Genomic DNA, 16854 nt, shown 5'->3' on the forward strand with positions numbered 1-16854 from the left:
GAACTTTTATTGTAAAAGGACTTAATTTGATTAAAAAGCCCTCCATGCCTACTTTGTGAGTCATGCAAATTTCCTGCTGACTTTCTGTGTGTCTCTATTATCAGCATTAAATATTTATTTAAAGTCTATTGAAGTAAAAAATTATTCTCCCAGCTCTCAGCCCAAGTTGATTTCTAATGACTATTTAGTTTTTATGACGATTTTTACATTTTTCATTAATAATCGAAGAATCTAGTGTTAAATTGAAAGTTATCAACATTGGCCCCTTGCAAGTTTTCTGAATGTTGAAAAGATCTTTTTTTTTTTTTTACCATATCTTTCCCTAATTGCATGAGAATAAGGTTACACTTAATTATTATTTAGAATTTCTATAGTACATTTATACAGGCAAATACCTTAATTGAAGTAACCAGGATGTACTGCCTTCTCAACATCCACTTGAATATCTAATAAGCATCTCATGGAAACAGATTGTGAGGACAGAAAAAAAATAAATAATAATAATAATAATAAGTATCTCAAATTTAACATATCAAAAAAAAAAAAAAACTTTCCTGATATTCACCCCTTCCCAACCTGCTCCTCCTGCAGTCTTCCCCAACTCAGTTAATGGCGACACCATTCTTTCAATTGTTTGGGTCAAAACCTTGGGGTCATCCTTGACTCCCTTCTTCGTCTCACACTTCACATTCAGCCCACTAACAAAGCCCATCAGCTCTACTCTCTAAATATATTCCAAATGTGCTGCCAGCTTAGTCCTGCTGGCTGCCATCCCTCACCTGAATCACTGCAGCCCCTGATGACTGCCCTCCCTCTTCCCACTCCCGCTGCTTCAGTCTATTCTCAGCATAGCAGACATAGTGAGCCTGCTGAGCAGCCTACATTAGAAGATGTCTTCCTCCACTGCCCCCACCCACCGTGGCTGCCCAGCTACTTGGAACAAAAGCAGAAATCCAGACTATGATGACAACGTAAAATAAAAATAAAATTCTAAGCCCCCCAAACCATTTGAATGGACCCCTCCTCTTGGCCAAGGGCATTCCAAAGTTAATCTGAAAAACTAGTTCAGGCCTCCATGGGAAGTGAGGGCTGGGCATGCCTCATTATGCCCTCCTCCCTTTGGAATTCAGGTACAACTGACCATTATATTATTAACATTAAAACAGAGAACTTAAGACTTTTTGTAGCAATAAGATGCCAAATTCTGGCCTGCCTCTAATATAGCATCACAGGACACATAGCAGGCCCTGAAAGAAATCAAAGTATTTTACCCTAAACTGTGTTTATTTGATATATTTTGAAACGGCCCTGCAAAGCTGTCTCTTGTGGGGAAAATCTACATTCTGTAGAGAATCCTTTTCCCCTTCCAGGTCTTTTCCCTGATCCAGGAGAGAATTAGCTAAGAGTCTGGCATCTTTTTAAGTCTGATCAGAAACATTTACAATTTTATTTTCTCTGAAGCCTACCTGGAGGCTTCATCTGCATAATAAGAACCTTGGGATTATAACCCCTTATCTTACCCCAGAGACTCCCATCTATGAATTCCAGGTCTTTAGATAAAAATTATTTCAATCATTTGCCCATCAGAAAATCTTTGAATCCCCCTATGACCTGGAACTACTCCCTGCCCCACCACTTCAGTTGTCCTGCCTTTCCGTACTGAACCGATGTACATCTTACATGTATTGATCGATGTTGTATGTCTCCCTAAAATGTATAAAACCAAGCTGTGGCCTGACCACCCTGGGCATATATTCTTGGGATCTCCTGGGCCTTTGTCACAGGCCATTGGTCCTCATTGGCTTGGAATGAATCTCTTCAAACATTTTACAGAGATTGACTCTTTTTGTGGACAACAAGGACTCCCGTGAACTTTCTAGCCTCCAACCACCAGATCTGCTCCTTCTTTGGGACTTTGTACTTTGCTCTCGGCACTCTCTTCCCTACAATATCTGCATGAAAGTTTCCCTCACTTTTTTTCCAGTCTTACTCAGAAAGGGGCATTTGAGTAAGACATTTGAACAAACTTCCCTGGCAATTTTATCTAAAATTGCAGCTCCCCACTCCTGATATGTCCTTTCCTCAATCCTGCCTTATCCTCCTACCCCCTTCAACACTATACCTAATCCCCTACATACTTAGTGTAATCTGACATAATGCTATTTATCACCTGTCTCCCTTTCTAGAATGCAAAAAGCAGAAGGGCAGATATTTTATCCCTTTTATTCATGACTCTGTCTTAAGGGTCTAGCACCAAGTATGGGCTCAACAAATATTAATTCTCAAAACAAAAATATGAAAGAGCTTCCAGCTACCTTCACCATAACACCAGGGATGATGTCTTCTGCTATTAAATTTGCACCTTGCCACACATGCTATTCTTTTTATATTTGTAATTTTCTTTTTTCTTTTTCTTTTTTTTTTTTTAAGACGAGGTCTTGCTATGTTACTCAGGCTGGTCTTGAACTCCTGGCCTCAAGCAATTCTCCTACCTCAGCCTCCCAAAGTACTGAGATTACAGGCATGAGACACCATGCCCAGCCCAAACATACTATTCTTTTCCTAGTGGATATTTCAGACCATGAAAATAGAAGAGTAACTGTGGCAAAGGGGAGTTGGGTGGGAGATGGATGGTGCTTTGGCTCACATGTGATTTGTCTAGATGGCTCTGGATGCTCTATATCAGCTGGAAAAAAACCACAGCAGCTTTATGCAGAAATAATGAGCACCCAATCAGAACTACACGTGCCTGAGGACAGTAGAAACTTTTCAGAGCAAATCAGCTCAAGGAGCAACAATTTCTCCACTGAATATTGACTAGAATGGAACCTACCACCAGCCTACAAAGGTGAATCTGAAAAGTCTTTGGGTATCATTCAAATAACAAAAATCACTGAGGCCCTGGTAGTAAAATGGGAACAGTATAGTCCTTATACCAGGCAACTGCTACCAGCTGACATGTGTTATGTACATAACCAGATCTTCTGATTTTTCAAGAAAAGCCAGACTTTAGATTTCATGTGAAATTCCTCAAATGTAAAAAGTTGTCCTCTTATTCAATTTTTTTTTTTTTTTAAGATGGAGTTTCTCTCTTATTGCCCAGGCTGGAGTACAATGGTGTGATCTCAGCTCACTGCAACCTCCACCTCCCAGGATCAAGCAACTCTCCTGCCTCAGCCTCCTGAGTAGCTGGGATTACAGGTGAGCACCACCATGCCCTGCTAATTTTTCTGTATTATTATTGGAGACAGGGTTTCACCATGTTGGCCAGACTGATCTTGAACTCCGAACCTCAGGTGATCTACTTGCCTCGGCCCCCCAGAGTGCTGGGATTACAGGTGTGATCTACCACGCCTAGCCAGCTCTTACTCAAATTTTTAAATAGCAACACTGCCATATTCTGTGGGACAAACAAAACAGCTTCTAACCACATTCAGCTGGGACTCAACATTTGCCTTATATGCTAATGAAAGCTAAACCCAATTCTGAGAAGACTAAACCCATATAATCAAACTCCTATCTGTTTTAATCTTCTGTTAAATTTCTTCCTCATAGTCCTAGCCAGGGCAATCAGGCAAGTGAAGGAAATAAAAGGCATCCAAATTGGTAAAGAGGAAGTCAAACTGTTGCTGTTTGCTGATGATATAATGGTATACCTAGAAAACCCTCAAGACTCGTCCAAAAAGCTCCTAGATCTGATCAATGAATTCAGTAAAGTTTCAGCATACAAAATCAATGTACAAAAATTAATGGCACTGCTATACACCAACAGTGACCAAGCTGAGAATCAAATCAAGAACTCAACCACTTTTACAACAGCTGCAAAAAAATTAAAATAATTAGGAATACACCTATCCAAAGAGGTCAAAGATCTCTACGAGGAAAACTACAAAACACTGCTGAAAGAAATCATAGATAACACAAACAAATGGAAACACATCCCATGTTCATGGATGGGTAGAATCAATATTGTGAAAATGGCCATACTGCCAAAATCAATCTATAAATTCAATGCAATACCCCTCAAAATACCATCATCATTCTTCACAGAAAGAGAAAAAAAATTCCTAAAATTCATATGGAAAAAGAAAGCCCACATAGCCACAGCAAGACAAAGCAAAAAGAAACCTAGAGGCATCACATTACCTGTCTTCAAGTTATACTCCAAGGTTATGGTTACCCAAACAGCATGATACTGGTACAAAAACAGGCACATAGACCAATGGAACAGAGTGAAGAACCCAGAAATAAAGCCATATACATACAGCCAACTGATCTTCCACAAAGCAAACAAAAACATAAAGTGGGGGAGAGGTCACCCTATTCAACAAATGGTGCTGGGATAATTGGCAAGCTCCATGTAGAAGAATGAAACTGGATCCTTATCTCTCACCTTATACAAAAATCAACTCAAGATGGATCAAAGACTTAAATCTAAGACATGAAACCATAAAAATTCTAGAAGATAATATCAGAAAAACTCTTCTAGACATTGACCTCAGCAAAGTTCATGGCCAAGAACCCAAAAGCAAATGCAACAAAAACAAAGATAAATAGATGGGACTTAATTAAACTAAAAAGCTTCTGCACAGCAAAAGAAATAATCAGCCAAGTAAACAGAGAACCCACAGAGTGGGAGAAAATATTTGCAAACTATGCATCCAACAAAGGACTAGTATCAAGAATCTACAAGAAACTCAAACTAATCAGCAAGAAAAAAAAAATAAATCATCTCATCAAGAGTGGGCCAAGGACATGAATAGACAATTCTCAAAAGAAGATATACAAATGGCCAACAAACAGATAAAAAAAATGTTCAACATCACTAATTATCAGGCAAATGCAAATTAAAACTACAATACCATACCACCTTACTCCTGCAAGAATGGCCATAATTTGAAAATAAAAAAACAATAGATGTTGGTGGGAATGTAGTAAAATGGGAATACGTTTATACTGCTATGGGAATGTACAACCACTATGGCAAACAGTATGGAGATTCCTTAAAAAACTAAAAGTAGAACTACATTTGATCCAGCAATCCCACTCCTGGGTACCTACCCAGAGGAAAAGAAGTCATTATATGAAAAAGATACTTACACAGTCTTGTTTATAGCAGCACAATTCATGATTGCAAAAATATGGAACCAGCCTAAATGCCCATCAACCAAAAAGTGGATTAAGAAAAAGTGGTACATATATACCATGGAATACTACTCGGTCATAATAAGGAACAAAATAATGTCATTTGCAGCAACCTGGATGGAGTTGGAGAACATTATTCTAAGTGAAGTAACTCGGGAATGGAAAATCAGACATTGTATGTTCTCACTGATAAGTGCGAGCTAAGCTATGAGGAAGCAAAGGCATAAGAATGATATAATAAACTCTGGTGTCTTGTGGGGACAGGTGGAAGGGGGGTTGAGAGATAAAAGACTGCACATTGGGTGCAGTGTACACTGTTCGGGTGATGGGAACCCCAAAATCTCAGAAATCACACCTAAAGAACTCATCCATATAACAAAATACCACCTGTTCCCCCAAAACTATTGAAATAATAATAATACTAAAAGAAAAAAGAAAAAATAAATATTTCCCTCATAGGAAATACTCTTCATGGTTTTCATACACAGCTCAGAAAGCTAAGTTAAAATGTACTTACTACTCACATCTTAAAACTTTACACACATGTGAGCATGTCCCAACTCTCAACTCACTGGACAGAGCAAGTGGGGAGCCTGCTGTGAGCCAAAAAGTATCTAGATAGGTCTCAATGAGCTTAGAAGTTTATTTTTCCCAGGATAAAGACGACATGCCCAAGAGAATAGAACACAGAATCACAGAAACAGTGCATGATCTGTGCCTTTCTCCAAAGATGATTTTAAGGGCTTCCATATTTAAAGGGAAAAAGGGAGGGTATGGTAACCCACATGTTGCAAGAGAAAAGGAGCAGGTTTGGTAATAGTCAATTATGTATTCATCTCAAGATAAGATGAACACAGAGTAGCTACCTGTGGTGATATTTAACCCTTTATCTGTAGCTATCTGCTTAGGAACAAAAGGAAAAGCAGTTTCTGGAGTGACTCAGCTTTCAGCTTAATTTTTTCCTTTTGGCATAGTGAATGGGGTCCTGAGTTTTTATTTTCCTTTCACACCAACCTCCACCCCAGGTGACATTCACTGTCCCCTCACAGGATCCCAAGTGTCCTTGGTGCCTACGGGTAGGGTCTGACAACAGTGAGAGTGGTAGAGAAATTCCCAGCAACAGCAAGGGAGGAAACAAGGATTCTGTGTCTGCCAGAGAAGGAGGGAGGGGACAGCCTATTTGTGTGAAAAGAACACAATAATAATCAATATGGTTAATTATTGCCCAAATCCCTTAGTAGACCAAGAGCCTCTCAAAAACTAGGCTATATCTTATTAATCTATGTATCAGAGAATCAATCACGGCACCTGGCACATAGTAGGCCAGGTGTTGGAGGAAGCGGAGCAGTTTTTGTATTATATGACATAGTAAAGAAAAAATTCCTGGTCCAACCCTCAGTCAGTGGTTCCAAAACTTATCCAGAAAACTGCAATGTGAAATTTAACACTTCAGGGCAGGGGTGTGATTTGCAATTTCAGAATCACAAGCTGTATTGTTCTACTTCAAAATGTCACAATGGAAGAAAAAAAATTAAAATTAAAATCTTTTAAAATAGTTTATTTTAAGAAATAGGAGAAAAATCTAATCCCATTAGGAAGAGGTAAAACAACTGAGAATCCACAGAGATACGAACAAAACTGTTTTATACAGATTTTGTACTGGGAAGTTATCTCAGTCATGAAACAGAAGCAAGCTGGCTTCAGCAAAGTCCCTGTAAAAGCGAGGAGTGGGGGAGCGTTCTGTGCAATCAGCCTCAACCTTCCTGCTCTCCCTGCAAACACATGTATTTTAAATGCAATGATTTTAGCAAGGGTTTGAGAACTGTTATTTGTTAGATGAAGACTATGTAATTAAACCCACCGTTCTGAAAGAAAAGCTTTGTGGGTACTTTTTTTTTTTAAATCTTCTGTGTCTGGGCTGGTAATTTTTTCCTGTCTCACACCTACTCAAAACCCAGGGGATTTGTCCTTGATGCCTGGCATGAATATAATTACAGTACAGTTCTCTAGTGCATAGTTCAATCACAGCAGACAACTATTGATTTGTGTGTAAATCGGAATACATGTAATTTTCTCCAGACGAGGAGTTGTTAAAATGCATTAACAGCCTCGGGTTTCATGTTTTGGATATGGTGACAGTGGGGGTGTTGGTTGTTTTGCTTTATATTTTTCATTTTCTTTTTTTCCTTTCCCCCAAGAACTGAGATAAGCTCTTTCTGAGCAGGAAAGCTCCACCGACTTGTTCTGACAAATTCCCATTCCAATTTCACACTGGGTCACACACAATCAGAAGAACAACGTAAGCGGGACTTCAGGGTGAGCAAAAAGGTTGAGGCTGATTGCACAGAACGCTTCCCCTCTCCTTGCCTTTACGGGGACTTTGCTGAAGCCAGCTTACTTCTTTTTCATGACTGAGATAACTTCCCAGGACAAAAAAAATATATATTTATTTAATGATCCTAAAAGATTTTGTTTTCACATTTTTCTTTGAGTTGCAATAATAATAACACAAAATGTTCATTTTCTTCTTGTTTACACAAAACACTCTCTGATTGCTAAGAGACCACATAGTATAGTGGAAAAGGACAAAATTAGGCAGCTGAGAAGACCTGGGTATGATATTGGGTCTGTCTTGGCCCTGGGGAAGTCACATACCTTCCTTAGGCTAAGGTTTTCTATCTACAAAAGTTGACTGAGCATCAGTGGTTTTCAAATTGTACACCGTGTATTTAGGGTACAAATTTAGGAAAGGATACATGGGTCTCTAGGAGCCCACTCCCACCACATACTTTAGCCACAACAGGTCAGTTCTTATCTGTTTACATACTGGATTTCCACAGAGAAAGGGTTTCATATTTTTATATGTTTGAAAAAAATCTCTGTCCTTTCCAATTCTCACCTTCCATAATTCTGTGGCTTTTCTCTGGGATCACAGATAGCTTCAATTTCCTGCAGTACATAAGCTCATTAATGCAGACCACTATACAAAGTGGAAAACTGGTTCATGCATGATGGTTTTCTCCAATAGGATCACCTTCACCATCAAAAATATGAATTTATTAAGCATTCATTCATGCATAGTGCCATGTGCGTTACTTTTCAGCACATGCAAAGTGTATAGGCTTTGTTTTAAATTTGAGAGGCTGAATGATTTTATAGATTTTGGAAATGAGAAATCCTGATAATTCTTTCAATGTAGTATAGCTATTAAGTAGCAGAGGCAGCGATAAAAATGAATAATATATTTGAAAATGCTTTTGTAACACAAACTATAATGGTCAATAAGCAATTAAACAGTTTCATCTGGAATCACTGTTGCCACGGGATATTAATGGTTCCCCATAGTACCAAACAAGAAACTATCATGGCTCTATGCAAATAAACAGATTTCAACATCCATTCCAAGTCGGAAGTAAACCTTCTCAGGAAAAGGGCATCTAAATACCACCTATTACCACAGGCACTGGAAAGAACATTAATCCCCCAGAACATATGATATAAAGTCCAAGAGCAAGCCGCTACTGGGGAAGAGGTGAAATATCGAGTTCAGGTTGGGAACATAGAGATCTGCAGCGTTACACACCCACAGTCAGAATTGGCAATTCACATTGGGAGGGAGCAAAGGCTACCATAAAAATTAATGAGTGAAAGCCCAGTATTCAAAATGCACTTTAAGCAATACTTAAGCAAAGACTAACATTTAGCAATAAAGATCATAAAGCAAGAAGGAGATATCTTACAGTTGACCACAGTAATAAAAAGAAATGAACCATATTGGACTACAGTAGAAACTGTTACCTTAGCCATACCAGTTGGTGTTATCACTAGGTCCACTATGAGAAGAAACCAGAGATCAATATTGGCATCAGCTCAAATCTTTTTTATACCATTGTCTATCCACCTTGTTGAAGAAACACTGTCACCAAAGCTAGAATGCAGCTTTTAAAAATTGAGAAACCATAAAGAATAAATACTTATCTAGGTGTCCTTTTTCTACTATCTATTTTTGCCTTAATTTTTCTACTTTGTGAGCTGGTTTGGCTAACAAATTGAACAATTCAATTCTATGCTGAGTCTTTAGATTTAATACAATTCTTGATCTATTTTGCCAAAACAGAATGGTCCCATGCCTCACAACTAGGATAAAATATAAAATGAGGTTTCCCACCAAAGAGAAATAGCCCAAATACTCCAGTGTTTAAATAATTTTGAATGCTTTAAGGGGGGACTTTAGAATTCTGATAATCTTATGTACAACCACAAATAACACAATTAGATTTCTTTTCAAATGTTACAGAAATTCGTAAGAGGTGGCACTAAAGTTATTTAAAATCTACTACCCATCGTGGAAGTTAAATTTTTTAAATGTGCACCGTGTAGCATTCAGTACCATAGTACAATCCTCCTTCTAGGAAATCATGTGATGAAAGAAAAATCACCTAAAAAGCAGACAGTTCATGGACACCAGTTTGGCTACATCAAGCCATGAGTCTGTGGCTCCTGGAATCAATGAAAGAACATCCTATGGGGTTCATTTCCATCTGAAACCAATAGTGATAGTTGTTAGTGCTGTTTGCCAAATATTTCTGGTTCTCCCTATTTCCAGGAACAGGACACAATTGCCTTTTCTGGCTCCCTCATGATTGTGTGGAACCACATGACTAGTTATAGCCAGTGACTTGTGAGCCAAAGGGAAATAAACTCCTTCTTGTTTACTTGATAATTCAAGACTTTTAAGAACTCTCTCGTTCCTCCAGCACAGTGACCAGAAGTAAGCTTTTGTTTGTTTGTTTGTTTGTTTGAGACAGGGTCTTGCTCTGTTACCCAAGCTGGAGTGCAGTGATGCAATCACAGCTCACTGCAGCCTCAACCTCCTGGGCTCAAGTGATCCTCCTGCCTCAGCCTCTCGAGTAGTTGGGATCACAGGCATGTGCCACCAAGTCTGGCTAATTTTTTTTATTTTTTGTAGAGATGAAATTTTGCTGTGTTGCCCAGGCTAATGTCTAATTCCTGAGCTCATGCAATCCTCCCGTCTCAGCCTCCCAAAGCACTGGGATTAAAGGCATGACCAACTACTCAGTATAAATGATGGATAGTGCTCTATCTGTCTGGGTCCCAGAGTGAGTCTAGCTCCCAGGTATGGACACATCATGAACAGATAGCACAAGAGAATTAAGCCTATGTTGCTTTAGGCTGCTGAGATCTGGGGATAGTTTGTTACTGCAGCACTGCTTAGTTTATCTTGACTGATACAATGCTTCATAAGTTTGGATCTTCTTGGTGCAGGGGTAATGTACACAAGAATAGACGACCATAACAGACTCCAAGAACTGACCTGATCTTCACTGGGAATTCCCCAAATCAAGGATTATGCTAGATCTCTCAGGCTGAAGACCCTAGCTCCTCTATCCCACATCCCTAAGCAGTTCTCTAAAGCCAAAAGGAAATTCAGGGTCTGTAGGCTTTCAACCTATTGTCCCCCCAACTAAATTGCTTCCATGAGATGGGTTATTCCCTGCCTTCTTTCCCCAAAATGTTTTGGACATTCGATCCAACTGCCAAAATAAAATAACAAATCATGTGCAATACCTTGAGGGAATTAGAGTAAAAGTTGTTTGTAGCTTCCATAGGATAGAAAGTTTGACAGGTTCATTCCCTTTTCAGTACTAAAGGCTGACATAGCACATGAAACCATCTTGGTATAGGACAGTTTTCCTCACAAAGCATTTATTTCAGGCTCTTCAATTATTAAAAATTACTTCTATAAAAAGTAAATATTTTAAGAAGAAATATTTCTTCAAGTCAGTGCTCATATTTTGATGGGAAGGGGAATTTCTTTCATTTTTTTGTTTATATTCACTGTTCATTTATCATAGCACTGGGCTGTCATGATAACAGCTTCTAAAAACAAGACTCCTTGACATTTTACCACAACCTTGGAAGATTGCGGATTTTTATCCACTTTTCACTCAGATGTATGATTTTATATAATGTCAAAGAATTTTGAGTGCATTTTTTCAGAAAAAAACTCTGCTAACCAGACTTATGATCAAACTAGAAACATTTTGACAGAGATCACCATTAGCAGAAAGTTATATGAAAAATAAAATGAAATGAGAAATGATGAAATACTGTTTTCTTTCTTTCTCTTTCTTTCTTTTTTTTAAAGCTGAGAGAGTCCATGGAACCAATAGCTTAGTAAACCTCTTACCCTCAACAACCGCGAGCTTCAGAAAATATTCTCTGAACTTAGCATTTGGAATAAGGCTTTATACTTAGCTCTTTGTTTTCTCCATCTCCTCTGATGGTAGTGATACGTTTTTTAAATGCCTAAAACCTTTCCTTGTACCTAAGAATTCCCTAGGTTTCATGAATTATTGCAAATGGGTAATCACAAGTGCAAATGAGGAATTTGTAACACAAGTACCCATCTGTGCATGCAATTAACTGCCTCCAGCAAGTAATTGCCTGTTTTTACAAAAGCCTACTTAGAAACCTCAACTTAAGAATGTATTTTTTTTAATAATTCTGCCATAACACACAGCAGAACTTTTTCTTGGGACCAACACTTTCAAACAAGCTGCCAAATAATCTATAATTTTTAGTCTTATAAAGATTACCTAAGCAGCCAATCCCACTGTAACTGATTTCAGAGGAGCCTGACACTTCTAGACATACTCAGGGAATTTTTCAATCAGTACCAGCCTTTTGTCCAAGAGACCCCAGCATGGCTAATCCTCATGGGAACTGCTCCTGTTGAGGCACCTTTGGGAGATATCTGAAGCTTTTAGTATTGTTTTCATCAATTCATTCAAGAAATATCTGTTGAACACCTATGAAATACAAAGCCTTCTGTTCTAAGCTCCATGCGAAATATAAAAATGAATTTTAACATGGAATCTTCTCTTAAAGAACTTACAATCAGAAATAGAAGACTTAAAGCTAATTATTCAAAATCGAAGTACCTTTGTAATTCAATATTGTGAAGGTGTACCTGTTACCTTACTAGGCCACACCTACCTAGCAAAACAGTCATGTGTTTTGGGTAAAAATCATGCTTCAGCAGGATCTGAGCCTCCGTTAAGTTGTGTCACTGACCCCCTACTCCCCTGAAATTGGGCTGCTTGCCTTCCCTTTGCAAGGCCCCCCAGTCTCCTTGATAGTCATAAACATTTTTCATTAGCTGCTATTGACTTTGCTCTCCTCCATCTGCTGCCAAAAGTCTTAATCCATGGCTATTTTTGATCTTGTGCCAAGCCGCTACTTCCTTGTTATTACCAAATACCCTATCGTTCCTCTCACCACTGTTGCCTTACCTTTAAATATCACCTACATACTGAAAACTCCCAAATTAAGATTTTGAGCCCCCAACCTCTTCCCCTGATGCGCAGACTCATCTACCTGCTTGGTCAACGTCTCCACTTAGGTATCTGATTATCATGTCAGACTTGTTTCCTAAAACTGAACCAAACCTGCTCCTCCAATGATTTCCCCATCTCAGTGACGGACAGTTCCACACTTTAAAGTTACAGTCATCCTTGCCTTCTCTCTTTCTCTCACACTAAACCTCTAATCTGTCAGCATATCTTTTTGAATCCACCATCAGAGGGGTCAGATTCCCACCACTTCTCACATGTCCACTGTTACCCCCCTGATCCAAGCTGCCATCTCCTCTTGCCTGGATTTTTGTAATTGTCTCCCAATGGGGACCCCTGCTTCTACCTTAGCCCTGCTAGAGTTATTCTCCCACTCAGTCATCAGATGGCCCTTTTAAACATCAGTATTTCACTCTTGTGATCAAAATCTTCAAAGGGCTTTCCATCTCACTTAGTCAAAGCAGAATTTCCTATAAGAATCAGCAGAATTTCCTATAAGAATCTACAAGATACTTCATTGACTGCCCTACAACCCATCTTTCTTTTATCATCTTCCACACCACCACCACCCCCAGTCATTAGGATTCAGCAAAACTGGCTTCCATGTTCCTCCTTGCACACACTAGGCATGGACCTCTTCTCACATGTTGAGATCCTCTTCCCCAGGTATCTGTAACTCATTCCCATCCTTCTTTCAGGTCATCTTATCCTAGGGGTCTTCCCTGAGCTCTACAATAATTCCTGTCCCCTGCTCACTACCACTCTTCCAGTCCTAGACCCACTTTATTTTTGTCTGTAACCCTTCTTGCTGTATGATATATGCTTATTTTCTGCCTCCCTTATTAGAATGCAAGTTTCACGAGGGCTGAAGTTTTGTTCTGCTAAATTTTCTAGCATCTCAAATAATGCCTGCCACATAGCATTATGTGTGTATGAATGAATAAAAATGAACTAATGAACACTCCTAAGGTGAAAGAGGCTCCTCTCCCCATCAGAATTAAAATCCTTATTTGGCTTACAAAATAATGTCCTTGCCCTCTTTATTCTTATCTTTCTCACATGGAAAAAACTGGAAGAGTGTCTCTGATTGCCACAACTTGAAGAGTTACTCTCAAAGACAATAAACTAGCATCCTAGAATGCGGTCTGGGTTCCTCTAATCTCTAACCTTGGGTTGAATTCCTTGCCTTAAAGGATAATCCCCAAGAAGCTGAGGGAGCTCGTTGTTTGAGTCTTACTTTCACCGTTCTGGTGCTCAGGTTTCAGTCACCTTCCTCTTCCTGTGCTCTCCTAGGCCACCTGTCAGTTCTTCATGATCATAAGATCCCTAGTCAGCTCAAATCTCCTGCCTTAGGACTACCTTTGAAAACACATTATACACACAAGAAGAAAGGATGAAAAAAGTAAACTTTTTCACTTAACCTTATAATTACCCCTCAAATTCAAAAAGCAATAGCCTTGATTAACACTAAGCTCAAATTTTCAGATACTCAACTTTCTCACTAGGAAACTGAAGCACTATCTTCCTCAGTAGGTAATTATAAGTTGCTAAGGAAATGTGACAAAGTGATTGAAGGAAACCAAAAGGGATACAATCTTCAGAATCCAACCACTTTTAAAAAAGAGTACAAATGAAAAGAAACTCTCCCAAATGCCAAGAGAAATATAAAAACAAATTATATATGAATTGATGTGCTAAAAAGATTGTGCTCTGCTAAAATTGGGGTACTATTTTTAAAGATTTAGTTTGATTTATTCCATTATGTCTAAGGTAAAAAAAAAAAAAAAGTTTGAACCATTATCAAAGCTCAGCAAATCAATTTCAGTATGTGCCTTTCAAAAATTTCTCTTACATCTAAGTTAATAAGCTTGCTTTTTTAAACTATGGTTCAAAAACTTAATTGGATAAAGATATTATTGTATATTTTCAATTTATGTACCAATAATGTAGCTTTCCCTATTTTTAAGATACAGCAAGTCACAGAACATAGTTCTGTTGTTCAACAACAATAAGATTTGAGGAAGAAGAGAAAGAAAACAAGAACGAATTACTAAAATAGAGAAAATTCTATGGCAAAAAAGTTTCCTTTCTATAGTTTAAATACTGGCCCTTCTGCATGAAATAACAAAATAATTTTTATTTTTCTGAGATGGAGTCTTGCTCTTGTTGCCCAGGATAGAGTCCAGTGGCGCAATCTCAGCTCACTGCAACCTCTGCCTCCCGGGTTCAAGCAATTCTCCTGCCTCGGCCTCCCAAGTAGCTGGGATTACAGGTGCCCACCACCACACCTGGCTAATTTTTGTATTTTTAGTAGAGACGGGGTTTCACCACGTTGGTCAGGCTGGTCTCAAACTCCTGACCTTATGATCCACCCACCTTCGCCTCCCAAAGTGCTGGGATTAGAGGCGCGAGCCACTGCGCCCAGCCCAAAATTTTTCTTATTATAAAACTTTCTAACAAAGGCAAAACCAAGCTACGTATGAAGAAGAAGGGGTAGGAAACAATAGGAGGCCCTTTTATAATAAATAACCCTATGGTTTTTGCTTTCTTACTGGATAAGAAAGCAATAAAAGCTTTCTTTACTGCAAAAAAAAAAAAAAAGTTTATTCTTTACTGCAATAAAAGCACAATTACATGGGGTGCTCTGGGGGCCTGCAGAGCATTTAATCACAGATTTTCCCCCTCAGGTTCTGATTCTACAAAAAGGACATTAAATAAAGTGCCACATGTTCACATTTTCAGTTTAATTACCTCTTTAAAATGCTAAGATTTTTGAGCCACATGGGACTCATGTACATTTTCAATTACATAGGAATCAATATTTTAAATCATTACATTCTCATTACACCTTCCTGCAGTTCATGCATTACCCTATCTATATTTAATATTATGCGTTTAAATAACTTGCCTAAGCCCATTTAACAAGTTAGTAAAAGAACAAAAATGAGACTTGCCGCAGCAATTCTGCATACCAGCTGAGTGACCTTGGGTTGGAATCCAAACCCCTGTGGGTCCCTATAAAAGAAGAAAGTTAGACCAGAAGATCACAGCATCTTTTCTTGCCTAATAGCCAATGATTTCCTATTCTTGATTTTACACTCAAACCTTTTATCTCTAATGTGTTTGAAGGTAAGACTCTCAAAATTCAGCATTATTGTCTCTCTCTGAGGACATCCTGAAGATAAGCCCTTCAAGCACTTCATCAACCAAAACCGTCATTTATATGAGTGCTTATTCCTTTTATAATTTCTTGAAAGAAGATTTTGACATCAGTGAAAATGAACACCCTCTCTGTTCACTATATCCAATAACCCATAGTATAACGCTACCATCCTCAGACCTTTCCAAGTCTTCCTCTTTCACCTCTCAGCTCTCATTGAGCTAAACAATTTTGATTCTTCTTGATTTTTCTCCATAATTTGTTTTCCTACAACTTTGTCATTTTCTTCAGCCTTTGAATTATCCATCTTTAAGTAATATAATATGGAAACCTAATTTATTGTTTGAGTAGAAAATGTCGTTGTTCTCCCAATATGTTAGGAATTACTTTTTCACTCCAATGCAGGGAAATGTGGTGGTATTGTTTTGTTTTGTTTTGTTTTGTTGTTTGTTTGTTTGTTTTGAGACGGAGTCTGGCTTTTGTCACTCAGGCTGGAGTGCAATGGTGCGATCTCGGCTCACTGCAACCTCCGCCTCCCAGGTTCAAGCGATTCTCCTGCCTCAGCCTCCTGAGTAGCTGGGATTACAGGCGCGCCACCACGCCTGGCTAATTTTTTTGTATTTTTAGTAGAGACAGGGCTTCACCATGTTGGCCAGGCTGGTCTCGAACTCCTGACCTCAGGTGATCCACATACCTCAGCCTCCCAAAGTGTTGGGATTACAGGCGTGAGACACCACGTCTGGCTATTTTGTTTTAATTAACTACACTGAGCTACATTATTACCTTATAGTCAGGTTTTCATTTCACTATCTCCAACTCTATCTGGTGGCTCTTATCTATAATCAGTAGTTATCTATTCTCTATGTTTTATAGTTTCATTCTCCTCCAGATGTAAAATCCAATGATAGAACAAAGTTCTGGCCAGTAGGGTCTTGTTATGGGCTAAATTGTGTCCCCCCCAAAATTCACAGGCTGAAGTCCTAATCCCAAGTACAGTAGAATGTGCCTGTATTTGGAGATAAGGACTTCAGTGAGGTAACTAAGGTTAAATAAAGTCCCAAGGGCAGGTCCAACCCAATATGACTGCTGTCCTTATAAGTGGAAGAAATTTGGACACAGACATGTACAGAAGGAAGATCATATAGGGACACAGAGAGAAGACAGCCATCTACA

This window comes from Gorilla gorilla, chromosome 10, assembly GCF_029281585.2.
Source record: "Gorilla gorilla gorilla isolate KB3781 chromosome 10, NHGRI_mGorGor1-v2.1_pri, whole genome shotgun sequence".
Taxonomy (NCBI): domain Eukaryota; kingdom Metazoa; phylum Chordata; class Mammalia; order Primates; family Hominidae; genus Gorilla; species Gorilla gorilla.